This window comes from Narcine bancroftii, chromosome 10 (genome assembly GCF_036971445.1).
Source record: "Narcine bancroftii isolate sNarBan1 chromosome 10, sNarBan1.hap1, whole genome shotgun sequence".
Taxonomy (NCBI): Eukaryota; Metazoa; Chordata; class Chondrichthyes; order Torpediniformes; family Narcinidae; genus Narcine; species Narcine bancroftii.
Genome location: NC_091478.1, coordinates 107,861,660 through 107,886,366, shown reverse-complemented (window position 1 = coordinate 107,886,366; position 24,707 = coordinate 107,861,660). Strand labels below are relative to the sequence as shown.

Genomic DNA, 24,707 nt, shown 5'->3' with positions numbered 1-24,707 from the left:
GGCACATGGATGAAAGAAAAATAGAGGGTTTCGAGGTAGGAAGGATTTAAGATTTTTTTGGTTGGGCTGAAAGGCCTGTACTCATACAAAATGTCTTTGATGTGGACACTGAACCTATGAGTAGACAAACATTCCAGTTAAATGCTGGTTTACTGAACTAATGTAGTCTGCAGAACATAGATGGAAAATATTTTTGGATCATCCCTGAGACTCAGAAGTAATGGAATAATTTGTAAGTATGTGACAGCACTACCTTCAGGCTCTCCTCCAAATCATGTTACCCTGACTTGGAAATAAATTGCCATTCCTTCATCTGCACTGAGCCTGTCTTCTTTACCATCAGCATGGTGAGAGAAACTTTATCAGAAGGACAGCAGTGGTCTTAGAAGTGGCTCACTACTACCTATGTAAGTGTAGTTAGAGATTGGCCATGAATGCTGGTCTTGCTCTTAACATTTCAGATCCTGGAAGATGAAATACAAAATAAAATGAAATATCTTGTTGACTTTTCCTTCTGTCGAGGGTTTCCAGAGTTGTTGTTGGGAAATGTTCATTCACCCACATCGCCCATCATTTGAGGCTTTATCACTGCTGAGGCATCCCCACTTTCATCCAGGATATGCTTAACACATGAGATTGGCCTCGTGAATCCAATACAACGGGAACTCTGGATGTTCAGTGCAGGCAGCAATTGTCACTCTGGAAAACCTGGGACATTATTTTTTCTTGCATCTTACAATCACCTAGGTTGATGAATGATCATGAAGAAACTATGTTTGGACAGAAAAGGATCCTGACCTACTTTGGCCTCATCGAATGGTATACTTACAGGATATCACAAGCACAATTGATAACTCGTGATTTTTTTATGCCTTGGAAGCAATTCAAGAGAATTGTTCATCTTTATTTGGCAGAGTATAAATAAGTTTGAGAGAGGTATATCAGATAGGGCTGTTAATCTGTCTTGAGATTGTATAATCACAGAATAACGAATTGGGTGATGGAAGGGTTATGAGAACCATATCATGAAACGACTCATTTAGCAGTTTTTCGATAATACAAGATGTTCAGGCAAATCGGATGCAGAATTTACATAAAGAACTAAAGGCAGAAATACAAATGTCTATGCAGTCTGAGAAATATGATGACTTTTGGTTCATACAGTTGTTTGACCACATCTGGTTAGGTTTATCCTACTGTTACTAGCTCAACAAATGATTTGTAAAATTGCTGAAAGTATAAGCTGTTAACTGTGCAATGAATGAAAGAATGTAGACATTGAACTGAAAATCTAGCTAGATTTATCAAAATATGTTATGGATAAATTAATAGCAGGTTTGGGTTGAGGGTGAATTAACAGACTTTCAAAGAACATCACAGTATAGAAACAATTTCTCAGGTTATCACATCTCCACTGACCATGCTGCTAAGTTAAACTAATTTCATAACTGCCTGAATTGAACCATAGAACACTACAGCACAGAAAACAGGCCATTCATCCCTTCTAGTCTGTGCATCATTCTGCTAGTCCCACTGACCTGCATCCACTCCATAACCCTCTAGACCAGGGGTGTCAAACTCAAATTCACAGAGAGCCAAAATTAAAAACTTGGACTAAGTCGTGGGCCAAACTAAATATTTATTGAAAATTTTCAACAACATCTGCATGTTTTCTCTTCTTTCAACATATGTAATGTTAAACTTTTTCTTATTAAAATAAATGTTTAATAATAGTTTTGGCTAAACTCTTTCCAGAAGAAGCATTAACAAATTAGAAATAAAATATTCAATAAATAATATTTCTCTCTAGCCTTTAAGCTCCTTTTAAATGTATTTTTTTTCACAAGCCAACAAGTCAAAAAAATAACAACTTGCTTCAATGAAAATCCAATCATTCAACTATGAACAGTCCAAAATGAACCAAAGAAAATATTAATCCAAGCTTAACTTGCTACACTGTGATTTACTCTGATGCACCTGGGTCTAAACCAGATACTTGGCATCTCTTCTTAGATGAAAGTTCATCAAACTCTGGGGTCAGAGTTTTCCTCCCACCTGTCTTGAAAGGTCCTGTTTTCTGTCTTTCGTTTGGCCATTTTTCGTAAGGGGTTTATTACATGTGAGTTCGGCGACAGGTCACAGATACTAATGAAAGTAAAGAGAGGAGGTGGGAGCGATTATCGGGCTGACGGGCCGACGCTAACGCATTTGCAAAGCATTCTGGAATTTGTAGTATTAGCTGTGCATGCGCTATACTGGCGCGGCGGCCAGCGGGCCAGCTCTAATACATACTTGATATGATCTTGCGGGCCAAATATAATTATATCATGGGCCAAATTTGGCCCATGGGCCTGAGTTTGACATGTGTGCTCTAGACCTCTCCATCCATGTATCTATAAAATTTATTCTTAAAACTTAAGAGTGAGCCCACATTTACCATGTCAGATAGCAGCTCGTTCCATGCTCCCACCACTCTCTGAAGGAAGAAGTTCACCCTAATGTTCCCCTAAATATTTCACTCTAAAGCCATGTCATCTCATATTTCTCTCTCCTAATCTAAGTGGAAAGAGCCTACTTGCATTTACTCTGTCTATACCCCTCATAATTTTGTAAACCACTATCAAATCTCCTCTCATTCTTCTACGCTCAAAGGAATAAAGTCCTAACGTGTTCAATCTTTCACTGTAACTCAACTCCTGAAGATCTAGCAGCATCCTAGTAAATCTTCTCTGCACTCTTTCAATCTTACTGATATCCTTCCTGTAGTTTGGCGACCACAATACTCCAAATTTTGCCTCACCAATGTCTTATACAACCTCACCATAACATCCCAACTCCTGTACTCAATACTTACAACCATATAACCACTTACAGCACAGAACAGGCCAGTTCGGCCCTACTAGTCCATGCCGTAACAAATCCCCACCCTCCTAGTCCCACTGACCAGCACCCGGTCCATACCCCTCCAGTCCTCTCCTATCCATGTAACTATCCAGTCTTTCCTTAAATGTAACCAATGATCCTGCCTCAACCACGTCTGTCGGAAGCTCATTCCACATCCCTACCACCCTTTGCGTAAAGAAATTTCCCCTCATGTTCCCCTTATAATTTTCCCCCTTCAATCTTAAACCATGCCCTCTAGTTTGAATCTCCCCATTCTTAATTGAAAAAGCCTATCCACGTTTACTCTGTCTGTCCCTTTTAAAATCTTAAACACCTCTATCGTCCCCTCTCAATCTTCTATGCTCCAGAGAAGAAAGCCCCAGTCTGCACAACCTTTCCCTGTAACTCAAACCTTGAAATCCTGTCAACATTCTCGTGAACCTTCTCTGCACTCTCTCTATTTTGTTTATATCTTTCCTATAATTTGATGACCAAAACTGTACACAGTACTCCAAATTTGGCCTCACCAATGCCTTGTACAATTTCATCATAACCTCCCTACTCTTCAATTCAATACTCTGATTTATGAAGGCCAACATTCCAAATGCCTTCTTCACCACACCATCTACCTGAGTATCAGCCTTTGTTGCTCTGCACATCTCAATAGCCTACCATTTAATGCATATGACCTATTTAGATTTGCAAGACCAAGATGTCAAGAGCTTTCTTTACAACCCTGTCTACCTGTGACGCCACTTTCAGGGAATTATGTATCTGTATTCCATGAGCCCTTTGTTCCTCTGCACTCCTCAGTGCCCTACCTTTTACTGTGTACATCCTTCCTTGGTTGGTCCTTCCAAAATGCAACACCTCACACTTGCCTGCATTAAATTTCATCTGCCATTTTCTGGCCCATTTTTCCAGTTAATCTGTATTTCTCTATTCCCTGTCTGTTCAAGAGTCTGCTTAACATTGCTATCATGTCTGCTCCTTACATCTCTGTGACCATAAAAAATGGTGCTTCACAAACTTCCTCCTTAAGCTTTCACTCTTTTAACTGAAACCTATGCTCCTTAGTATTTGACATTTCCACCTGGAAAAAAGTCTGTCTATGCTTTCATAATTTGAAGTACTTCTATAAATTCATCCCTCAGACTCTGACACCCTAGAGAAAGCAACACAAGTCTGTCCAATGTTTCCTTTTAGCTGAAACACTCCAATCCAAGCCCTATTCTGGTTAACCTCTTCTGAACCTTCTCCAAAGCCTCCACAATCTTTTGATAGTGTGGTTACCAGAATTCCATAAAATGCTTCAAATGTGTTATAAACAAAGTTTTATTCAGCTTCAATGTGCCTTTCCTACTCTTTTACTCCGTGCTCCCACAGATGAAGCCAAGCATGCTGTGTGGCTTGTTGACCACACAGGATTGGTAAAAACATCTCTACAATCTCTATCAGTACCAGAGCACCACAGGGCTGAATTTTTAACCCCCTGCTCTACTCTCTTTACACCTATGACTGTGTGCCTCGCTACGACAACAAAACCATCTGCAAATTTGCCGATGATACCATGGTAGTGAGTTGTATAAAAAGAGGCGATGAGTCAGCGTACAGAAGAACGATTCAAAACTTGGCCGAACAAGAACCTTGCACTCAATGTCACCAAAACCAAGGAGCTGATTGTCCACATATGATTTTCCCTTCCTGAAGTCAAGAATCTGTGATCATTGGGGGATCAGAGGTGGAGAGGGTGAGTGATTTAAGTTCTTGGGAGTCACCATCTCGGAGGATCTTTCCTGGAGCCAACAAAGAATTGGCATTGTAAAGAAAGCACATCGGTACCCCTACTTCATCAGGAGTTTTACAGAGGTTTGGTATGACATCGGAAACCCTGGCAAATTTCTGCAGAGGTGTGGAAAGTGTGCTGACCGGCTGGATCACAGTGTGGTATGGAGACATCAATAACCCTGACGTAAAGCCCTGCAAAATGTAGCCCAGGACATCAGGCATTGAGAACATCTACAGGAACACTGCCATTGCAGAGCAGCACCAATTATCAAAAATCCACACCACTTCTGTTCTCACTGCTGCCATCAGGAAAGAGGTCTAGGTGACTTGCACTACCAGATTCAGGAACAGCTGTTACCCTTCCACCATCAGACTCAATCAAGGACTAATTTAAGGACTCTTATGTTTGCACTTTATTGTTTGATTTTTTTTCACCTCTCTATATTGCAGTCAGTTGTTAACATTTGTTTATTTGTTTACATCTGTACATTATGTACATTTTTTCCCCACTACCAAAAAGTGGTAATTCTGTCTGGCCCACAAGAAAACAAACTTCAAGGTTATATATGTAATGTCTTTTCTGCTCTCTGACAATAAATGTGAAATCTTCACCATCTTGTAAATCAGATCAGATACTGTGTATTGTCATGTAATAAAACATGAATGTAAATTACATGAAATTTCCTTTAACCTGCCATAGGCAGACAAAGATTTTCCATTCGCATTAACTGGTGCCCCTTACAATCAAAAGAGAGTCCACCCAGGGTCACCAAATGTCCATGGATTCACCTCCAGCGCTTCTTCAGCCTCTGCGACCACACAAGTCTCCAGTTCAGTTCAAACCATTGGCAACCTGAGCTCAGATCCAAACCTCTGACACAATGAGGAAGCCTTCAGCGCTCAGGTCTCTTTGGGAGCCCATCTTGCCCTCAGCCTTCAGCAGCCCACAGCCTGGTGTATGTCCTTTGAACTCAAGTCATCCCTGCAGCCTTTGTGGGTTCCTCACCTGCAAGTCACCAACAGCTCATCTCCTGTATGTGTCCTTCAGATGCAGAGCCCCTTACTGATTGGCCATTAGGGTCACCGTCCTTAGGATCATCTCTGCTTCTTCTTCACAACAGTTACTGGTGCACCGTGCCAGTCCGCTGCTCTCTCAGAGTCTGCAACCCCTCGTAGCTGCTGCCAAACACAAGACACCACCATCTTGGCCCTAGACCCTGTCGGCTCCTTTAGCAGGCTGTTTAAACCTGAACAGAACTGTTGGCAGTTGGATGGGGTGGTAGAACCCTACAGGGGAGTGTTGTGTCTGCGCTCCCAGCTCTCACCAATAGATGCCAGGCTTTGGGTTATTTCAATGCCCAGGCCCCTTTGGGAGCCCTTCTCACCCTCAGCCCCCTCTCGCATCCAGGTTCTGATATCTGGTACCACTTCAGCCAGTCTTGAGCCAGTCCACAGTTTTACAAGGCTTGGTATGAGTCATTTGACCGCAGAATGCCAGCAGCCTTCTGCCTGCCTGGGTTCCTCAGCTCATGTCACCAACAGCCAACTGCCTGTATGTTCTTCAGCCTCTGAGCCCATCGCTGATCTGCCATCGTGGTCACTGTCTTGTTTATAGGTCACCTCTGCTGCTTTTCCTTCTCAAGGGAGGCTGCTCTCTGTTTTCTGGTGGCATGCACCTGTCTGGTGCTCCTAGCATTTGCAAACTTTTGTGGCCACTGGCGAGCAAAGGCACCACCATCTTGGGCACAGACCTCAGCAGTTGCAGGATTTTACTAACAAACATTGTCTCCTTTAACTTGTCTCCTTTAACAGGCCATTTAAAGTCTGTATGGTGCTGCCAGCATTAGGTCCGGGCAGGTGAACTCTTCAGAGCAGTGCTGCGTCTCCACTCTTGTTTTCCTGGATTCACAGCTGTTACCAGCAGCTCTGGTAGTGGCAACATTTTAAAAAATCTAGACTGCAAAATAATTTACAGCTCAAAGCTCCAATTTAAACTTGCTCAGATGTGATTTTCATCAAGAATCTAGTAATGTGGCAGCCAACATTTAAAAAAAAACTACTACCCTGTATATAAAACTTCCTGAAGGCTTAATATTCTGTTTGACTTATGAACTAAGCTCTTAAGATATTTAGCTTCATCAGCATTAATTGCATTCATTCTTCTTGTTACACTTTATGCATTTTAGTTACACTGACATTCCTTGGACATTGCATTCACTCTACTTTGTATCTATCTTGGACTAAATAACAAATTTAAACTGAAGGATTATAGTAAAGAGATTTAGTAATTCTTATTCATCACTAAATCTTTTCCAATGAACTCTGATTAAATCGTCAGTAAGCATTGCACCAGAATATAATTTATCTGTTTATTGCAAGAACTCTTGAGCCCACTGTTAAATGTCACTGAATTCAAATATCAATCTGTTGCAGCAGGCTATAAATCCAATAGATGCCAGGCTTTGGGTTATTTCAATCCAATAGATGCCAGGCTTTGGGTTATTTCAATCCAATAGATGCCAGGCTTTGGGTTATTTCAATCCAATAGATGCCAGGCTTTGGGTTATTTCAATCCAACAGATGCCAGGCTTTTGGTTATTTCAATCCAAACAGATGCCAGGCTTTGGGTTATTTCAATCCAACAGATGCCAGGCTTTGGGTTATTTCAATCCAGTAGATGCCAGGCTTTGGGTTAGTTAAATCCAGTAGATGCCAGGCTTTGGGTTAGTTAAATCCAATAGATGCCAGGCTTTGGGTTATTTCAATCCAACAGATGCCAGGCTTTGGGTTATTTCAATCCAATAGATGCCAGGCTTTGGGTTAGTTAAATCCAGTAGATGCCAGGCTTTGGGTTAGTTAAATCCAGTAGATGCCATCATGCTCTCTCTGATGCTATTTACTGCTTTGGGTTATTTTGCCAGCTCTTACATTGTTGCTATTATAGTATAATTGATATAATGAATAGTTTACAGTTGGGAAATTATTGAAAATCATAACCATTATGAATATTATCAACTGTTCATATCAGAAATCCAATGCAAATCAAGTGAAGTGATGGTGAAAATAAAAGTGAAACTAACGCCGTGAATCTGAAGCAATTATCAGAAAATGTTTGAAAAATTCAACAGGTCAGGCTGCAGAATTAATGTAAAAACACAAAAATGCTAGAGAAACTCAGTCAGTTTTGCAACATTCATAGGAGGTAAAGATATACCATATTACCATTGTTTCAGGCCAGAGCCCTTCCATAATATTTCTGGTTGCAAACCCCTTGGACTGAAACATTAACAGTTTCTCTTTCCACAGATGCTGCTTGACCTGTTGAGTGTTTTCAGTATTTAAAAAAAATGAACCACAAGCTAAAAATTGTGCTTAGCCAGAATCAATGTTTGATCCATATTAAAGAGTTTATATACTGTGCTGGAGGTCTTGGATTGTTGAGAGTGAAATGTAGAGTGAGCTGGAAAGACTAACTAGGTTATGAACCCAGGAAAAAAAGCAGGGGATGGCTGCAGTGGAGGGAAGCTTGGGTGAGAGATGGTCAGGTTGTTACTCATGGTTGGGTCAGGTTTTAAGACCCTAGGCTCTGTCAAATAATCATTGGGTTGTGTAAATTGAAGGAAGTGATATTGCAGCTGGCTGCTCCAAAGAAAGGTTAGGGTCATGATCAAATTAAGAGGTGTGCGGCTGTGATGTGTGGGATGGGGATCTGGGACAAGTCACAGTGAATTTTTAAATGCATCCTAATACCTGACTTCAAGGGTCAGGATCTGCAGAGATAGATCTCTTTTATATATCACAGAAAGAGCAGGCATATTCATAGTGCACGCCTACATTCATGTGGGTGGCTAGCACTGTCGGGTCACTGGTCATGTAAGAGTAATTTCTCAAAAGTTGTGTCTTGATAAGCAAGACATTGCTTTGTGCATCTTCTGGTGCCTCAGTGCATGAGTGCAGCAAACACTGGTGGACCCAGAAACAAACTCATGATTATGGAAGTCACACACAAAGATGATGGATTTTCAAATAAAATTGAGATTTCCAAAGAAAGTGAACTGAATGATAGATACCCTAAAAATCTCCACAGAATTAAGCCAAGCTTTTCATCAGTTGGAAAATTAACTTTAATCCTGTGTATGAGAGAGAAATATCTCTGTTTATTATCCTTAGGAAATCTACTAAAAAAAAGGAGAATAAAATCATCTCTATTGTTTATATTCCAGTCATGAAATGGCTCAGAATATTTCCACACCCCTTTATGATTCCTTTTGTGCACACTCACTGCTGCGGCTGAGACTGGTGAGAGCCTTCAGTCCTAAATTGAAAACAAAGTTACAACTGTGGTTGTAACATTGCGAACTATATTCATTGTAGATAAAAAATGCAGCACCAGCATCGGCAGGACGTAACCAAAAGCTTGCGACGTACAGAAAGACTGATGGATTTTCTTCTCGTCCTCGTGTCTTCTTTTGAAAGCCGATAGTTTCAAACATCAATGGTAAACCATTAACCCAAAAACTTCTGATGTCATGAATTTGAAATGCTCCAGAGGATATAATGGGTGCGGTGGATCGAGGGGAACAGGTTGATGTTGTCTATTTGGATTTCCAGAAAGCGTTTGATAAGGTGCCGCACAAGAGACTTTTCAGTAAGTTACAGGAAAGTGGAGTCCGGGGAAGTCTATTGGCCTGGATTGAAAATTGGTTGTCTGACAGGAGGCAGAGAGTCAGGATAAATGGGAGTTTCTCAGGTTGGCAGAGAGTGGTAAGTGGGGTGCCGTAGGGGTCAGTGTTAGGCCCACAACTGTTCATCATTTACATTGATGACTTAGAGGAGGGGACAAAATGTGGTGGAGCCAAGTTTGCAGATGACACCAAATTGAGTGGAAGAGCAAATTGTAATGAGGATGTGGAGAGTCTGCAGAGGGATAGAGTTAAGCTGGATGAGTGGGCAAAGGTCTGGCAGATGGAGTACAATGTTAGTAAGGGTGAGGTGATCCACTTTGGCAAGAAAAATAAAAGAGCTGAATATTATTTAAAGGGTGAAAAACTACAGCATGCTGTTGTGCAGAGGGACTTGGGAGGGCTTGTGCATGAATCGCAAAGAGTTAGGTTGCAGGTGCAGCAGGTTATTAAGAAGGCAAATGGAATGTTGGCCTTCATCGCGAGAGGAATTGAATTCAAGAGTAGGGAGGTAATGTGGCAACTGTATAAGGTACTGGTGAGACCGCACCTGGAGTACTGTGTCCAGTTCTGGTCTCCATATTTGAGGAAGGATATACTGGCTTTGGAGATGGTCCAGAGGAGGTTTACTAGGTTGATCCCTGGGATGAAGGGGTTGACATATGATGAAAGATTAAATCATCTAGGATTGTATTCGCTCGAGTTCAGAAGAATGAGAGGAGATCTTATAGAAACATATAGGATTATGAAGGGTATGGATAGGATAGATATAGGAAGGTTTTTTGAGCTGGCCGGGGAAACTAAAATGAGAGGACACAGTCTCAAGATTCGGGGGAGTAGATTTAGGACAGAGATGAGGAAAAATAGTTTTTCCCAGAGAGTGGTGAATGTTTGGAATTCTATAACCAGGGAAGTGGTTGAGGCTGCCTCATTAAACATATTTAAAATTCAATTAGATAAATTTTTACATGATAGAGGAATTAGGGGATATGGGGAGAAGGCAAGTAGGTGGAGTTAGGTCATAAATTAGATCAGTCATGATCGTATTGAATGGTGGAGCAGGCTTGATGGGCCATTTTTGGCCTACTCCTGTTCCTACTTCCTATGTTCCTATGTTAAGCACATAATCTAAATTGACACTTTAGCGAAGCACCAAAGACGTAATATGTTGTCAGAGATACCTCAGCTCAAAGTGAGGAATTGAACCTAAATCCTGTCTGTCTTGTCAAGATTCAAGACTCCCTTATTGTCATGTAACAGTATAGAACAGGTAATTTTACACAACATTGCCTTATGCTCATAAGCAAAAAGGGTGTTTTGAAGTAATTAACCTTGTCAGTACTAATAAAGGAACAGCAATGGAAAATTCACCCGACAATGATAAATTAAAAATAATAGTTTTTATTAAATTAACAATTACATATATTTCTTACTTATCTCTATACTTAACCCCATCTTAAACCCCATTATGTGCAAATGTGTGTGTATGATTAAATTCAAACAGTTCAAGGTTGATTCTGAAAAAGTTGATTTTAAAGTCCAATTTCAAACATCTTGTTGAACTTGAGGATCTTTTTAAATTGCATTTCAGAAATAATTATAAAGCACTTTTAAACATTATGTATTGAAATCTCTTTAAATTCAACTCATAAGTCTCTTGATGAATTATCTTTGAAAGATATTCTTCACGTAAATGTTTTTTGGAGATTTTGGAATCTGTGTTCCATATGATGAATCTGCCCTCTTCATCTTAAATATAGAGTCAGAAGTGGTTTTACTTATTTTAAAGCCACTTATTTTGCATTTCCCTTTTCCAGGGGTAACACACAACAGTACCTTTTCTGGTTACTGTATCTTCAATTCCAAAACTGTCCTCCTTATTCAAAGAGACAGTGAAGTGACTCTTCTTTATGGTCACTGATTTTGTGACCCTTCTATGATAAGCATAATACAATACAGAACAGCATCTCCTTCTCTCTCTAGAGACTATTGTTTTACCCCCTGTGTCTTTCACAGGAGGGTTAACTTCTCCTTTTGGTTTCAAAATGTCTCTGCCTTCTTCATTTATGTTTCTTGGACATCATGTGACATGACATCACCACAGTTTTAGTTTCATTTTTGTCAAAAAGACAACTTGTGATAGATTACCTCTTTACATCCACAAACTTCTGACTTTATCTCAGTTTAAGTGGTTATAGTCTCCAGAAAGTTTGATAACCAGAGCAAAAACCTGTTTTTGTTAAAACAGATGGCCTCCTTCACTAGTTCTTCTTGACTACTTGAATACTTCAGTTTTTTATAAGCAGACACTCCTTTGTTCTTGAATAATTTAAAACCCACTTCAGTTCCATTAACTCTGCCTTTCCAAGATGTCGACTCTAAAAATGACCTCACTTCTGAGTGTATTGTAAATGTGATGTGACCTCTGCCCAGCCCACAAATTTACTAGAAATTTATTTAACTCTATAACTTACTTTATTAACAAATATATATTTTATAACTAAGGAGTAACACATATCCGTTACAATAAAGCAAAAGAGAGTCCCTTCAGAGTCACTGAATGTCCATGGATTTATCTCCAGCGCTCGTGCAGCCTCTACAGCTGCACAGACTCCTGTTCGATCCATTAGCAACCCAAGCTCGACATACAAACATGATCAGGAATCCTTCAGTGCCCAAAACCCTTTGGGAGCAGTTCTTGCCTTCAGCATCCTCTTGAATTGCGGTTCTGTTCAGGTGAATGTAAATATTCCCTTGTATCTGGACAACACCTGGTTTACTGGTTAATATTTAATATTTAGGCTAAAACTAAAAATCTGGACACTTACTGCATGGCTATTTATGGGATCCTATTGTGTACACATTGGCCACCAAATTTAACCTACATTCACAGTGGAACTAATTCATTATCAGTGAACCACAGGAAAACCTAAGATCATAAATATGTGGAAGTTCCTTTTTTAATCACAGGTATAAAAATGCACATTAAATCAATGGATAGCTTTTTAGAATTTTTGAAAATTCTAAATGCTTCCACAACTCCTCAGGAAGCCAGCAATGTTTGACTGAATAATTATCCACTGGTTCATTTACCAAACTCGACGCTATTGTATTTATTATTATGGTAATATTCCCTCATAACGATGGAACTACATTTCTTGATCAGATACCATTTGTAGCACATTAATCATATTTGTATTTTGCTTATGTATGTTGAGATTTGGATATTTAGAATTTAATTGTAATCCACATAACCTACATGAAAAATGAAAGCAATTACTTGAAAGTGTTACGTGATGTGGCATGAAAAATTAATTGGAGAAGTCGCTTAAAATGTCAAAACAAACACAATTTGAGGACACTAAAATAAATTGATCCCCTAAACACATAATGGTTACTACAAACAGAAAAATGGAAATTTGGAAAATCTGAAAAGAAATGGGTTAAAATTTCAGGACAATGTCCTTCACCAGCACAAAGAAAAAGAGAAAAAGCAGATACAGACAGTGGAACTTTATTATTCATGGAAAACAGTGGAAATATGCAATAGAGCAGGGTGCCCTCAGATCATTTGTCTTCAAAATACTTTGGACAGCCCCATGTTTGGTTTTTGATATCTGAATGTAACCACAGCCATGTTGTTAAAAAGCATTGAGAGGCAAAGGAATGAGATACAATTAAGTGAACAGAATAAACTTAACTGCAGGAAGGAAAATTGAAGGTGGGTGAGTCATCTCTTTGTGAGAGTGATAAATAGCTATTCAACTCTGGTAACAGCGCATTCAAGAAGGAAATTGCCTATTTCCAAAAAAAAAATTCTTATCTACCTTAGCTAATTATGGGAATCTTTGAATAATTTCTTTCCCACAATGTCCTGTGTGTGTGTTTATATTAATTTAAAATCTGTGGTTCCACAAGTTTAAGAACAGCTCTGTTGATATTAAAAAAATACTGTTGTTTTGTCTCTCCATATTTGAATACAAAGTACTCCTTTCAATAAATGGATAACAGAGAGAAAAAATATCACAAGTGTTATATAGTCAGGATATTGTGAACTATTTTGTCACTGTGTAAGAATACACCCTTTTCACTGTAGTAACTAGTGCACCACTGTGGGGCATATTTCTGAGTGTGTGTGAACAATTTCCTGAGATGGTGGAAGGCATCAGTAAGTAAAGACTCTTCTGTTATTTGAATCTTGCATCCCTAAATTATTTAAGAAGCAGCAGTATAAGAGAACAATAATAAACCAATACAATTGATTGTAAGTCACTGAAATACAAAGGGGAAGAAGAGAAAAAAACATGACTGAAAAAAGTGGCTGGAGCAACAGCAGTTCACCCAGTGATGGACTGGGAGGCTGAAGACATTGTTGAATCATTTAAAAAGTTTCAGCAGAAGTGCAATTTAGCATTCAAAGCTATTTTAAAAATGCAACAGTAGAGAAGGTCAGTTATAAACTTTTCTGGATAGGGGAGCGAGGCTCTGACTTATTGAATAGCTGGGAGCTTACAGAGGTGGAGAAAAATGATCCAGGGCAAAGATTTGCAAAGTTTGCTTCTCACCTTGAACCCAGGTCTAATCATAGAATTAAATGTTATGAATTTCAAGGCTTAATGCAAGAGACTGTTGAAACTGTTGATAACTTCCTCACTAGACTAAAATTTGTGGTTGCAATATGCAGATTTAAGAATATAGAGGAAAGATTAGTTGATCAACTAATAGGAGGGAGTGCCCATCCTGAAGTGCAAAAGTCTATCACCGGGCAGGATAGCTTAAATTTAGTTCCACAGTGCACATGAAGAAGTTTGATCGTGAACCTGACAACATGACAAGTTTCCTCAGGAAGTAGAATGGTAGTATGCTTTCTTCACAATTGCCTCAATGTGCTCACTCCAGGAAAGGCCTTCTGAGATATAGACTACCAGAAACTTGAAGGTTCTGATTCTCTCCTCTTCCTTCCCATAAGTGCAAACAGGTGATTTTTCTTAAAATTAGCAATAAGCCTTTTGGTCTCGGTGAGAGCAAGATTGTTGTCCTGGCACCACCCAACCAGATTCTCTCTCTCCATCCTGCATTCTGACTCATCGTTTCCAGTTATTCGGATAACGATGGCTGTGTCATCGGTGAATTTTTACATTGAGTTGGAGTTGAACTTGGCAGCACATTCACAGGTATACGGGGAGTAGAGCAGGAGGCTAAGCATCCAGCCTTTGGGCGCCCCTGTGATTACCGTCATTGTGGAGGAGGTGATGTTGCTGATCCATTGGGATCAGCCAATGAGAAAGGCGAGGACACTGAATCACTGGTACGATTATGTGGAACAGCGAGCAGTAGACAATCAGCAACAACATGATGTAGGTGTTCCTGTGGTCTAACAGAGTGGAGGGCCAGCGAAATGGCATCTGCCATTCACCTGTTGTGCCGGTAAGCAAATTGAAGTGGATCCATGTCCTTCCTGAGATAGCTGATTTGCTCAATAACCAACCTCTCAAAACATTTCATAACAGTAGGTGTCAGTGCTACCAGCTGATAGTTATTGAGGCATGTCACCTTGCTCTTTTTAGACTCTGAAATTTTGGATGCCCCTTTGAATCAGGTGGGGCCCTCTGGCCATTGTAGCAAGAACTCCAGCCGGTTGGTTTGCACATATTCTAAGGATCTGCTCAGATATACAGTCAAGGGCGGACTCTTTCTGAAGTCACTGTTCTCCTCAGCCTCAGAGACTGGTAGCATAGAAGAACTGGGACACAAAAGACATTGAACTTGTCTGGAAGTGATGTATTGTGGTGAGTTGTGGCAAAAAGACTGAAACAGCAGGCTATGAGCTCATTTAACACAACTGATTGACTTTGAAGTTCACACTGTGGCCTTTAAGGATGGGACTAGCCAGTCCCTCATATTCTGGAACTTGCATCACGCTGGACCGGAAGAGAAGGTCCTGTGACACCATCTTTGCCACGTCGGCCATGATGACTGCGTGTGACCAGCGGGGCCAGATCACCGCTATATCTATATGGCATTGCCACAGTATCACAATTATGTGGTAATTTCCCATTATACATTTTTCAAAAGCTTCCTATCATTGATGTTAAGCGGATTTGTTACCTTTAGTAGTTTGTGCATTTATTTAGAAAGAAACTTTAATTTCATCTTTTATTTTTAATGCTTTCATCATGTAAAGTCTTTACACCAGAGAAATCTCAAAGTCTGGGAGTCCTTTTTGAAATCTTTTCCACCAATTGCGTTGAAAATTTCTTCTGAGTACTTCCGAATTCATCATCACTTCTGGGAGAAAGGTTATCAAGTGAAACATGACTGAGGAATAAACTGAACTCTGCAGCTTATCAGTGATTTATCTCTCTGAGAAATTGAATAAAAGTGGCAGCAAAATAACTGGTTACAAAATCAAACCTGGAACCATGATATAATTCATCTTAAAACAATTGGGAAGTTTACTGGTGGCATGTCACTTACTTGCTTAGTCTAAACTGGATGAACTGTGGAGTAAATTTGTCAAGGGGAACATGCTTTCAGCATGTTTAATTATGGCTTTTCTGTGTTTGGACTGCAATCATACAACAGATGTTTCTTAATGTATGATAATCAGCAAGGAAGAGTGTAATGTCAAATGGAATTCTGGAAATGTATTCACTTTGCCAAGTTCTTGGCATGCTCATGTTTGACCTTAAAATATTTCTGTCAGGATTCTGGTCCTTGTAGTTGATGAAGCTTTTGGATGGAGGGAGGTGGGTGGGTGTGGGGGGTGGGGGAGCGGAAATAAAGTGAGGGAATTTCTACAGCCTCTAAATATATAAATGCAGATCATTCCTTGTACTGAGTAATTTAGTAGTTTGTGGTTAAAATTGTATATTTTACAAGTTAAATGATACATGGTAAAGGGCACTTCTTCTTTTCTTTGGCTTGGCTTCACAGACGAAGATTAATGGAGGGGTAATGTCCAAGTCAGCTGCAGGCTCATTTGTGGCTGACAAGTCCGATGCGGGACAGGCAGACACGGTTGCAGCGGTTGCAAGGGAAAATTGGTGGGTTGGGGTTGGGTGTTGGGTTTTTCCTCCTTTGTCTTTTGTCAGTGAAGTGGGCTCTGCGGTCTTCTTCAAAGGAGGTTGCTGCCCGCCGAACTGTGAGGCGCCAAGATGCATGGTTTGAGGTGATATCAGCCCACTGGCGGTGGTCAGTGTGGCAGGCACCAAGAGATTTCTTTAGGCAGTCCTTGTACCTCTTCTTTGGTGCACCTCTGTCTCGGTGGCCAGTGGAGAGCTCGCCATATAACACGATCTTGGGAAGGCGATGGTCCTCCATTCTGGAGATGTGACCTACCCAGCGCAGTTGGATCTTCAGCAGCGTGGATTCGATGCTGTCGGCCTCTGCCATCTCGAGTACTTCGATGTTGATGATGAAGTCGGTCCAATGAATGTTGAGGATGGAGCGGAGACAACACTGGTGGAAGTGTTCTAGGAGCCGTAGGTGATGCCGGTAGAGGACCCATGATTCGGAGCCGAACAGGAGTGTGGGTATGACAACGGCTCTGCATACGCTAATCTTTGTGAGGTTTTTCAGTTAGTTGTTTTTCCAGACTCTTTTGTGTAGTCTTCCAAAGACGCTATTTGCCTTGGTGAATCTGTTGTCTATCCGATTGTCGATCCTTGCATCCGATGAAATGGTGCAGCCGAGATAGGTAAACTGGTTGACCGTTTTGAGTTTTGTGTGCCCGATGGAGATGTGGGGGGGCTGGTAGTCATGGTGGGGAGCTGGCTGATGAAGGCAAAATCTTCGCTAGGACTCTCCTAAATAGAATAATACCTAGTGTCGCTGAAAATGTTCTCCCAGAATCACAGTGCGGCTTTCGCACAAACAGAAGAACTACTGACATGGTCTTTGCCCTCAGACAGCTCCAAGAAAAGTGCAGAGAACAAAACAAAGGACTTTACATCACCTTTGTTGACCTCACCAAGAGTAGGAAAGGGCTTTGGCAAATACTAGAGTGGCTCGGATGCCCCCCAAAGTTCTTCAACATGGTTATCCAACTGCACGAAAACCAAAAGGTTGGGTCAGATACAGCAATGAGCTCTCTGAACCCTTCTCCATTAACAATGGCGTGAAGCAAGGCTGCGTTCTCGCACCAACCCTCTTTTCAATCTTCTTCAGCATGATGCTGAACCAAGCCATGAAAGACCTCAACAATGAAGACGTTGTTTACATCCGGTACTGCACGGATGGCAGTCTCTTCAATCTGAGGCGCCTGCAAGCTCACACCAAGACACAAGAGCAATTTGTCCATGAACTACTCTTTGCAGACGATGCCGCTTTAGTTGCCCATTCAGAGCCAGCTCTTCAGCGTTTTGCGGAAACTGCCAAAATGTTTGGCCTGGAAGTCAGCCTGAAGAAAACTGAGGTCCAAAGGGCGCTATAAAGTCTGCATTTAAACCACTTTAAATTACTGTTTGATATTTCCAGATTTTAACACTTCATTTGAAATATGGTAATATAAATTTTCAAAACAACTGATATCATCTTATTCCCAGAGCTGAATGCACCCATATTGGGTGCATTTGTAGATATTTCCAGTTCTTACTGATCTCCATTTACTACAGCAGTAACCTGGCATGGACCTAGTCTTTGATTTTGGATAAGGCAAAGCCGTTCTCAGTCCATGTAAACAAATATCTTGGAATTGGGGTTGAAGCTGGGAGAACTGCTCCACTGCTTTACCTAATTGTCAGTGATAGGCTGACATAGTCATTCCCACAGAATTGTCCCTCATAGAAAACATGGCAGACTCGTTATTCAGACCGATCATCAGAGGAGGCAGTTTAATAGTGTGAAATCAGGAAGGAGAAGCTTTTGGATCCCTCCACCTTCATTCCATATCCCTGAAGGCTTCTAGCATCTGATCAAACATTGCCATGTACTCTCCCCTCTCAGCTGATGAATCAGTGCCTCTCCATGTTTAACAACTCTGGGGGAAAAAAAAAAGACACAGAACATTGGCTGGAATGGTGATATAAATGCCCTGCATCTGGAGCAGTTTGGCACCATCAGCACTGAACAAGCTGGCTTTGTTGTGAAGGACACACTGCCGTTTGGGTCTGTGGTTGCTATGTTTGAACCAACACGTGGAAGTTGTCTACTGTAACCATGTTGTATGAGTGAAATTGTGGTCTTCAGTTATGCAAATCCAGCCCAGCTTGGGAGATTCATCTGAGCTGATGTTTTTCCTCAACATTGCTATCCACATATTTCATTAATCATTTATAATGCTTTTGAGACTTTTGCCTCAAATCATCTGTTCATCACTTCAGATCCACTCACGTACATTTCTGTCGTTGGTAGTCAGTAAACAATGTTCACTTTACCTAATTGCTTTCTGACAACAAACACTTCCTAAAAATGAACTCTCACCTATCCCATCCCTCTTATGAGGATTTCTGGTTAATGGGTTCTCTAAATCTAAGTTTTAATAAGTGGTATTCTCAAGCAAAAGGTGGCCCACCCATCAAAGTACATGCTGATGCATTTGATATCAAGGAAGAAGAGATATGTCAGCAATATTAATCAATCCTTGTGATCTATGATTGTGATGCGAGGAACATACTCTGTGGGTCTGAGAAGTGTACACATTCACTCACGCACGCACGCACGCACGCACGCACTCATCGGGTGCAGCTGAACCGTCAGTATTCACTACAACAGACAGATGACTATCACTTGTAGTTCCCACAGTTAAATGGGCAGATGAAACCAACAGTATCTACTAAACATCTCTAACTAGGAGGTACGCTATACCACTTAACTACAGAATCTGAACACACTAATAGTAAGGCACAACAATACTTTCTAGGTACACAGTACACCACAATAAGCCCCCAACCCTCTACTGGCACACACCTTGTAATTGACTCTCCAGCTTCATGTATGGCTCATGACCTGGAGAAAAAAGAGATCCGGCTGCTCCACATGTTGGCCTTTATATCCCAGGTAGCTAGTGGGGCTACTTCAGGTATGGCCAAAATAGGGAAGGTGATTAAGGGAGTCAGATGAGGTATGTCTTTCAAAGGGAGCAATGGCAAGATGTGTGATGGTCTGGACTTTGATTGGCAGATGTGGTGAATTTCCACTAGCTTCCTGTCTGAGGGATCATGTAACCCTCCATACTACAATCCTTTACTTGGGCTCTTCTTCTTTTACTTGCATCTTTGCTATAATCAAATCATTTATTTTCTCTTCAAAGCACCATCAGGTGCTGTTGCAAGTTGCAATAATTCTTTAGGAGTTTTCTGGAATTATTTATAGATGATGTGTTTTTATTGGGAGCTCTACGAGTTGAGTAATACTAGGGAGTAGTGCTGGGAGAATGATATTGGCAGGGAGAGTATTGGAAGGATGGCCAAGGTGGTTGGAGGTCATTGGCAGAGAGGCGTAGATGATGGGTGGGAGGTCATTGGCAGAGAGGCGTAGATAATGGGTCAGAGGTCATTGGCAGAGAGGCGTAGATGATGGGTGGGAGGTCATTGGCAGAGTGGCGTAGATGATGGGTCAGAGGTCATTGGCAGAGAGGCGTAGATGATGGGTCAGAGGTCATTGGCAGAGAGGAGTAGATGATGGGTCAGAGGTCATTGGCAGAGTGGCGTAGATGATGGGTCAGAGGTAATTGGCAGAGAGGCGTAGATGATGGGTGGGAGGTCATTGGCAGAGTGGCAGAGATGATGGGTCAGAGGTCATTGGCAGAGAGGCGTAGATAATGGGTCAGAGGTCATTGGCAGAGAGGCGTAGATGATGGGTGGGAGGTCATTGGCAGAGAGGCGTAGATAATGGGTCAGAGGTCATTGGCAGAGAGGCGTAGATGATGGGTGGGAGGTCATTGGCAGAGTAGCGTAGATGATGGGTCAGAGGTCATTGGCAGAGAGGCGTAGATGATGGGTCAGAGGTCATTGGCAGAGAGGCGTAGATGATGGGTCAGAGGTCATTGGCAGAGTGGCATAGATGATGGGTCATTGGCAGAGTGGCATAGATGATGGGTCAGAGGTCATTGGAAGAGTGGCGTAGATGATGGGTGAGAGGTCATTGGCAGAGTGGCGTAGATGATGGGTCAGAGGTCATTGGAAGAGTGGCGTAGATGATGGGTGGGAGGTCATTGGAAGAGTAATAGTTTTAGTGGTGAGATAACTGTCAGAGATTTCCTGCACAGTTCTTCAAAATGTCATTGGCACACTCCTGGCAACTAACGTTACCATTTCTCTCCTAGTCCTCACTTGTAGATCAAATCTCTGATCACTGTAATCAGACAATTTTAGGCTTTTCCCGAACTCTCTATTTTTATCCAGAAGTTCCTGCTTTGGAACAGGAGGAGTTGAATGTCACACTGGGATCAGATCTCCTTTTGAAATGCTGGGCAAAATAAATTCAAGTCATTAAATAATTCTGGATTTTATTTTTACCAAAAAAAAAGTCTCAATATTAACCACATTTAGGTCATTATATTAGTTTTATTAATCTCTTAGTTTGACGTACATGACTCTAGACCTCCAGTCATTTAATTGTGCCTTTGGTTCAGTTCAAAAATGGATCAATCATAAAAATGTGCATTACCTAATGATGAAAAATCTTCAGTTTATTTTGTCATTTGCAAAGATCATCAAATCCAGAAAGTCTGCGTTTTCATTGGAGGTAGAAGAGCTTCTAGACCAGTTGTTTTCAAACTTTTCTTTCCACTTACATTCCACCTTAAGCAATCCCTATGCCGTAGGTGCTCTGTGATTTCTAAGGGATTATGTAAGGTGGTATGTGAGTGGAAAGAAAAAATGTTGAATATCACTGTTTTAATTGTACCTCATTGACTCGTTATGTGCACGGTTTCATAACTCCAAAGGAAATAGGGCAATGGCAATTTTTCTCAGGCAAAATATTTCAGTAACAATTGGGTCTAGAGCAGAGATTCTCAACCTTCCCTTCCCACTCACATCCCACCTTAAGCAATCCCTCACTAATCACAGAGCACTGATGGCATAGGGATTACTTAAGGCTGGATGTGAATGGAAAGAAAAAGTTTAAAAACCACTCCTCTAGACATCAGAGTCGAGAGCAAAAAACTGATCAGGAGAGAAATAGACACGTGATATTTTGAATCGACAGAAGGAGGATTTTGACCCAAAACATTTGGTTTTTGCTAGAATTTTCAAAGCTTCCCTTTGAAGTTTAATTTTTGCCTCTAAATCAGTTGCAAATTATAATTAATCAATATGCAACTTGCTTCTGACAAGTACTAATTATTATTTTTTGTTAAAGCTTGCAGTGAGGCAAGTTCCAGAAAGGATAATAGTGACTCAAGAAAATGAATTGGTGTAAGAAAAAAAATTCAGAATCATTCAATGGATTTGAGAAGAGACTAACTACATTCCTTTGAGAGAAGGGAGATAATTAACAAGGCAGAAACATTAATAGTTGAATAAGGATAATTTGAATGAAACATGATCTCAATTTAAAATACCATGAGTAAATCCTACCTGTAGACTCACAAATAGCATCCCATTTATATTTGTAATAAACAAATTACATGATTTTAATTAGTTTTGAAGGACTGCAGGAAGTAAATATAAATTGGAAGGAAAATACTGGCTCTGGATTTTTCCTTACACAATAATAGATACTATTATCAGATGATGCAATGCTCGTTCACTTATTTTAGCAGAAACTGAATAGTAATCATTTGATGTTCTCCTGGGAAAATATGGATATAATATGTGGACAATGCAATAAATATGATTGCATTCAAGTGCATTCTCGAGTAAGGTGAATCAAGAAAGTCTGCAGATGCCATGATTGTAGTGACAAAACTGGTCACGCAGTGTCCAGTGGAGGTAAAGATAAATGTTTTGGTCCTGAGCCTTCCTTCAGGGTATGAGCAAAAGGCAGACAGGTGCCTGAATAAAAAAGACTGGGGCAGAAGGGAAGAAAAGGCAGGGGAGGAACACAGGCAACAGCCAATGGCCATATTTGAACATTCTTCATCAACTTTGTTGATCAAAGAGTTTGTGATGTTTCATTTTTCCTTACTTAGGACAAGCTAGAAAAATAAGAATGTGACTTCCGAAGTTTGCAAGCTTCCCTGTGACACAATATCTCATTGATTGAATACAAGTTGTCTTGAAGGTTCTGCTCTGCAAGACAAGTTTTCCTTTATCCAGAAATAAGGCAATGGAGGCGGGGGCGTGGCCATGCAAAGGATTTAGACAGATGTGTTTTGGTTGAACTCTTTGTGAAGAGTATCAAAAAGACAGAAATGTCTTGCAATTACTTAGAAATCCGACTCCCCTCTACATATTGCATGATGGACTGCTGAGATAAATAGTTGCATACCTACGGAAAAAATTACATTCAATTTAAAGAACAAATATGTCATATTTATCAAGATACGGCAGCCATATTTGGATCATATGAGGGCCCAATTATAACTAGCAGAATAAAAAAGGACAATAATAGATGCTGCTGTAATATAAATACGTGACTTCCCCATATAGATGTTTTATGCTCAATATAAGTTTGAGCCCTGATGGTGTGTGGATTTATATTCTGAAAAGATTTGGGGGTGGGGGGGGGAAGGGAGGAGTTGTTTTGTCTGTTTTTTCTGAGAAAAAGTTTATATATATGCAAACACACACACACACACACACACACACACACACACACACACACACACACACACACACACACACACACACACACACACACACACACACACACACGTGTGCACGCTTTGATTTTAAGAGGTTACCATGTATATTTATGAAAAAAAATCCAACAAATAATATATTAAAAAAATAAGACAATAACACTTACGCAAGTGGTGAACGACCTTGAACAACAAATCAAGGGGGATCATCCTTTTGTTCCCGTTGTCCAACCAATTGACTATTCTTGGATCTCTAGAAAGATAAGAGACAAGGATAAGATGGGGAGAGATGTGTGCTCCCATCAGGTGCATTGTACAAGCCTCAAAAAATTATTGGATGAGGAGCAAAGTTAAATTTGAGGGAGATTTGCTGCAGTTCCATGACTGGGCAATATAAAGGTTTGCATAAGTTCCTCCAGGATGTATAGGCATGGTTATTCTCTTCACGTTGCCTCCTGGTTCCTTCAGTAGTGTGAAGTAAAATGTGAAAGTCTGCACACACTGTGATTCTAGAAAAAACACAGAAGTGCTCGAGTAATTCATTCACCCCTTTTGTCTGTGGCCTGTTCCCCTCCTCCTCCCATTCTTCCCTTTTCACCAGCCTTTTTATATAGTCCCATGACTCCTTTTTATTCATTACCTTTAGGAAGGGCTGAGGCTTGAAATGTCGGTTACATACCTTTATCTCCAGCATTGCTGTGTTTTCACCTTCAGTGGTGTGTCACCTTGTCCTGAAGGAGAGAGAGAACTCTGGTGATGACGTTGTTCCAGTTGAATAGTTGAGCAGAATGTGAAATGTAAATATGAGGTGAACAATGATGCTACCCACTTGTGTGATGACGTGTTGCAGGATATGAATAAAAGTTTGGTGCCCCTCATGATTAAGATGCAGTGCATTCTGTGAGGAGTCGTCAGACACAATTGATGGATGATGGCACTTGAAATACAAAGACCTGTTGTGTGAAAGAATTGAATTACCATTGGTCCCCTATGTCTATCTTACACACACTAAGTGTTCTTCATGTCTGTGGAAACATAATATAAATATTTGAATCTTTCCCATCATGAGTTCTAGCTCAGTGTCTCTCACATGTTCTGAATATTTTTAGATGTACAACATGATAACAGGCCTTTTGGGTCCACAAGCCCATGCACTCCCAATGCACTAATTAACCTACAACCTATCGATAGATAGATATTTGAAGGGTAGGAGGAAACCAGAGCACCCTTCACAGACCTTGCTGGCTTTGAATCAAACTGCTCGTGCTGTGTAATAGTGTGGTGCTCGCTGCACTAATTGTGCAATCCAAATTCTTAAGGCTTCTCAAGTCTAATTCACTTCTTCATGACCCCCACCCTATGTTCTGGTCACAATGTACATTCCTTCTAAGAGGGATTCAACTGGTGCTGATGAGGTCTGTTCCTAGTTAATGTAAACTAATGTTTTGACTGTGTTAATATTTGTTATAGTCATCCGGACATGCCCCTTGTGGACTGTGCCTGTGCCACAGCCCCTCCTCAGTCCAGGACAGTCATCCAGCATGGAGGTGCCTCCATTCAGTTGTTCATAAAAGCCTCTCAGTTTCTATATAACTTCTAGTCTTTTGAAGTAATTGATGGTGCATCAATGTATCCTGAAAATGAAATGCCAGTTTGGATTGGCT

The 24,707-nt window shown here is 40.7% G+C and overlaps 1 protein-coding gene across 13 annotated transcripts in view; it reads left to right on the top strand.

Annotated features, from left to right (window-relative positions):
* Nucleotides 1–24,707, top strand: part of cdh13 (cadherin 13, H-cadherin (heart)) — an 813,941-nt gene that overhangs the window by 177,828 nt on the left and 611,406 nt on the right. Inside the window, exon 1 of one of the 13 annotated variants that reach the window (XM_069902208.1) lies at nucleotides 9,088–9,169. The exons of the other annotated variants lie outside the window; for them this stretch is intronic. The gene's annotated coding sequence lies outside the window, so the exon portion shown is untranslated. Of the gene's footprint in view, nucleotides 1–9,087; nucleotides 9,170–24,707 lie in introns of those variants that run through there. 13 annotated transcript variants of the gene reach the window in all.